Below are 5,690 nucleotides of genomic sequence, written 5' to 3'. Positions count from 1 at the left end.
AAATGGTATTTTTATTGAAGGCTTATCGGACATGGGTGTGGATGTAAGTATCATACTTCAGAATCTTGGCATCCGAATTGGCTTCTTCAGGAGGTAGATGTTCAGTTCATGGGAATTGGAACCCTATCTCAGGTAAGACAAAGTGTTGAATGCATAGGGCCAGAAGGGCAAATAGGAAAACTTAGGCCATATATAGCCAATATTACAGTGAATTTATGGGGTTGTGACCTATTGCTGCCATGGGACACCCAGATTAATATTTCTGCTGCCCCTAAAGCTTATATTTCTTTTCTTTTTCTTTCTTTCTTTTTTTTTTTTTTTTTTTTTTTTTGATTTTCGAGACAGGGTTTCTCTGTAGCTTTTGGTTCCTGTCTGGAACTAGTTCTTCTAGACTAGGCTGGCCTCGAACTCACAGAGATCCATCTTCCTCTGCCTCCTGAGTGCTGGGATTAAAGGCATACACCACTACCACCCAGCTTTAAAGCTTATATTTCTGAGGAAAATATTAAAAGATATTATAGATGATGAACCATGACCAAATGGGCTGTATAAAAACACAAAGCAATTGACGACCCTTCAGATGTACCAACAGCCCTGCCTTTAAAATGGTTGATTGAGAAGCCAATATGGGTCAAGCAATGGCCTTTAGGTGAGGAAAAGTTGCAGGCTTTAGAGCAGCTGGTACAAGAGCAATTAGATGTTCCACATATAGAAGAATCTACCAGCACTTGGAATTCTTCTGTATTTGTTGTTAAGAAAAAATCTGGACAATGGAGAATGGTGACAGATCTTAGAGCTATCAACAAGGTTATTCAACCTATGGGCCCTCTGCAATCTGGAATTCCTCTGCCCTTTCTGTTACCAAAGGGATGCCTCTCATAGTTATTCATTTAAATGATTGTTTCTTCACTATACCTTTACAAGGAAAAGATAGAGAAAAGTTTGCCTTTATGGTACCTACCAATAATAATTCTCAGCCTACTAGGAGGTACCAATGGGCTATCCTCCCACAGGTCATGCTCAATAGCCCCACCTTGTGTCACTATTTTGTAAGTCAACCATTGGAGGTAATATGTAAGCAATTCCCTAAGTCTATAATTTACCATTACATGGACGACATTTTGCTATCTGATTCAAACATAGATACCTTAGAAAGACTTTTTGAAGAAGTAAAGATAGTTTTACCTAAATGGGGATTACAGATTGCTCCTGAAAAAATACAGAGAGGAGATTCTGTCAATTATCTAGGTTATAAAATAGGTTTGCAAAAAATTAAGACACAAAAGGCACAAATTAGGAGAGCTTGGTTACAGACTCTTAATGACTTTCAAAGATTGTTATGAGACAGCTCCATCCAGCAACCAGCTGTTGGGATAACACCTTATCTAATAATTCATTTAAACAAAACCTTAGATGGTGATAAAGACTTTAAGAGTCCCATAGAACTAACAGCTGAAGCAGAAAAGGAACTGACAATGGTTGAGGAAAAATTACAGGAGGCACATGTGGATAGGGGAATTCAAAGCTTAGTTGTATTCTCAGCATATTGTCTTCCAGAATTTCTCCTACAGGAATCTTAATGCAGAGGGATGATATTATCATAGAATGGATCTTTTTACCACATAAACCAAGTAAAAAATTAAAAACGTGCATGGAAAAAGTCTCTGTATTAATTATAAAAGTAAATTGAGACTTTGTCGACTAGCAAGCATAGACCCAGCAGAAATTACAGTGCCCGCCCTGATGCTCTGCTCCAACCTGATGCAGGGAGTCATGACAAGGCCACTGCGAGAGAGGCCAATTTTGCTCCAAGTATCCCTATGCTGGGACAAAGGGTCACGTTGCAAACACTGCTGTGGCAGCGCTCCCACTCGGTTATGGTGGGGATTTCAAACTGTGTTTATATGAGTCACTGGGACTTCACAGAGAGTTTTTGCCCCAAGGGGTTTTCAGCATTCCATGGCAACCAGGAAAAGAGTCTGTTAGACAGAAGCAGAGTCCAAAGCAAGAGTGGGATCTGTGGGAACCACTGCTTTTTCAAGACAGAGAGACCATGCCCAAGTGGGCTTGTATCTTAAAGGCTATTGACTGAAGGAGCAGAAGGGGCTCCCGCAGCAGTGCAGCTAAACTTTGTGTGTCTAGAGTTCCTTTTCAAGCTTTCTCAGGTTTGACATGGATCTATTCAACCAGTTTGGAGCGCCAATTTATAGTAAGAGGCTGCTTGTTCATTTCCTGGCCATGCAGGCTCCCCAAATAACCATACAGAAACTGTATGGGTTAAATCACTCCTTGGCCTATTAGATTTGACTTCTTATTGGCTAGCTTTTCCATCTTAATTTAACCTATTTCCATTGTTTTATATTTTACCACGAGGCTCATGGTCCACCAGCAATTTTCCAGCGTGTTTGTTTCTGGGAGCAGCCCCATGGCTTCTCCTTGACTTTCTTTTTTCCTTTCTTCCAGTATTCAGTTTAGTTTTCTCAATCTAACTCTACTCTACCCCATCACACAGGCCTAAGACAATTTCTTTATTAACCAATGGTATTCACAGTATACAGGAGGAACTCCCACATCACCCAAGTCTTCAAATATGTTACTTAAAGATGTAAGCAAATTCAATTAAATTACATGTATATATTTATTATGTAAAATAAGAAATTTTCAATTTAACTATCTCAAAGGTTATTTATTTATTTGAAGGGTTTATACTATGACTTACAGTGTTGCATAGAATGTGCTTGTAGAGTCTATACACTAGAGCGAGCAGAACTAGACTAAAATTATGTTCCCTCCTGGTCTCAGATCTGTAAACTTGATTAATCTATAGAATAAGAGGTCATGGAGGCTCAAGTTTTTAATGTATAAAACACCAGAATCAGAATGAAGGAAAAAGTGTGCTTAACAGTACAGTGCAGACATTCTTAACAAGGGGCTGACATTTTTCTTCCTTTTGTTTGAGGACAGTGAAACCTCCATCATGTAGTGTTACTGTCCTGGTTGTCCTGGTTGTCTACATCTCGATCTAGAAAAATATACAACAAACAATGCTTAGAAACTTTAAATCTTGTCTCTTAGGTAGTGCACATCATGTTTATTTTCTTTGGTTGAGAGTCAGTGTTTGGTCATTTATAGATTTAAGAAAGGCTACAAAGTATATTGCATTATAACTTTTTCCTAGAGGTCATTCTAGAAGGACAGATCTCTCTATGGTAGGTATTGCCATTACTTACATTTCTGTTTCTAGATAAAATATATAAAAAGATAATTTGAGGAAGAAAGAGTTTATGTTAGGGTGATATATCCCTTCATGGAAGTGAAGACATGGGAGGAGGCAGGGCAAACATGGTGACAGGAAGAGGAAGCTGACTGGTCACATTTCATTGCCCTTCAGGAAAAAGAGACAACAGGCAATGCATCAAAGAAATATAGCCTTGGTGCTCATTCCAGGGACCTACTTCCTCCATGAACACTGTATCTCATACCTTCCCACAACTATCCCAAACAGTGCATCAGTCAAGAACAAAATGTTCAAATACGAGAGCCTATGGAAGGCATTTCACATTCAAATCTCAGCTGTTTCTGGTATCTTTTCTACTACCTTCTTTTCCAGCCGTCTGATTACAGCTCTCAGATCACAGCAGAATCAGAAGAAACATCATATGAACTTTAAAAGGCAGAATTGTTCCCATCTCACCTGCCATGTTGTGAATGGCATTCAACAAGCAGTAGAGCATGGACATATTCTAAAATCTCATATGTATTAGGTCAATAGTGTACAGTGCAAAGCAGAGAAGACCTGGGACAGCTTGAAAACAGCCATTGTTTCTCAACATTTCTGTCATAGTCTGTGTTGGAATGCAGTAGGGAAAGAACTTGACTTGTCATTATTTCAGGAACAGTTCTGTGTTTATAATTTCTGCTTTTTATGAAATTTTCTGTTTATACATATAGCATTGGATGTAAATATTATCAAATGATGTATCACTTCATTTTAAATAAATTCAGAAGTATAGTGTCTGTATATATACACATACACACATACACATAAACAGACATACATTTACTTACACATATATAGTTGCATCCATGTACCTAATGTCATAGACACAAATACCTATACTCATATATGTTTACATACACATGGATAGATACACACGTACATACATACATTTTACACACATAATACATAGACATACATTGATGCACACACATAGACACAATTGCATTTTGCAGCAATTTGTACACAAGCATTTACATGCATACATATGGACACATATGTATCCAGACACACAAAGATATTTACTTACATAAAAACACATATATTTACCAGGCACACATAGATATGCATACATTTTGCACACAGATAGATGCTGTAGTCCACAGCATTATACAGTGAGAGTACAGTTGAAAAAAATCTCTAGACTTACTGTATGGAAATTATGAGTATTCTAGTGAAGGAGACCCAACTTTAAAAAGCTTTGGGGATATTTGTCTTCTGAATAGCCAGCCATTTCTGTAAAAACGAATTTGAAGCCATTGCACTTATTTCTCCGTAGTAGGATTTCTCCCCCAAAACCCTAGCAATGTGTTAATTTTCATGCATAACTTCCTCATGTATGGTTATACTGGATGACTTTTCATTTAATTGTATGACCTTGATATATAGAATATTTGCTGGGTGCCTTAAATTATCAAAAAGACCTTGGAGAAAAGAAATTTGTACTCAGACATCAGCAGGAACAAAGCTGCTACCTGACCTGGAGGCTGGAAAAGCCAGGCTCCAGAGTTTACACTACCAGAGTTTTCGCTTTGGTCTAGCCAACTTAGACATTATCTCTGGGGCTAAGAGTTTCTCTTTAATCAGCTAGCATTAGGTGAAAATACCAAAGCAGATCCTTTTTCCTCTTCCAGTTTACGTTGGTTGCCATGGCTACCAGCCACAGTGGGAACTGAAGTGCTTAGAGACTGCACAGCACTGCCATGTTTACTTTCCCCTTGTCTACATGTATCAATTACAAAGTTCTAGCTTCACTAACCACATAAATGTAGTTAACACACAAACTCCCTCTTCCCCCTCTTAAAACTTATAGTCCTTTACCTTTTTCAGATGTGCCTGAGGACTTCACAGCCACACTCCTCTGAGAGATAATTAAGCTTTCTCAGCCTTATCTCATTTCTTGGTCCTGTGAAATGCATGCCTGATATCCTTCCTATTGTCAGAGAATTGTTAATTGTGTCTGCATGGGTATATAAACTGGCAACCTTGTGGGATCCAGAGAACATGGAGAGAACATTGGAAGAGAAAATGGGACATGATGAGAAGATTTAGGTGAACTGATTCATTCCATTCACCCTCAAACCCTTTTAGTCAGTTTTTGCTTGCTGTAAACATTCCTTCTACATCCTGAGAGGTTTATGGGGCTAGCACCCCAATAAACCTCAGTACATAGACACATACATGTGACTTTACATGTACTTATGATCCAAACTGTTTGCTTTTTAAGGGAAAGTAGTGTTTAACAAAAATACAATGCTTTAAGAATCTTCTTTTATTTCTTAGGGAGCACTATATGCAAATGAAACTGTCTTTAGCTTCATATTGTATGAAAGAACATAAGATACCCTTTGACTGTTGTATTTTACTTTCCAATTGCTGTACATATCTTATTTTTCTGTAGTATCCATTAGCA

The sequence above is a fragment of the Alexandromys fortis genome, unplaced genomic scaffold (assembly GCF_014885135.2).
Source record: "Alexandromys fortis isolate MF-2015 unplaced genomic scaffold, M_Fortis_MF-2015_v1.1 scaffold_184, whole genome shotgun sequence".
Taxonomy (NCBI): Eukaryota; Metazoa; Chordata; class Mammalia; order Rodentia; family Cricetidae; genus Alexandromys; species Alexandromys fortis.
This window is presented reverse-complemented; position numbering follows the sequence as displayed.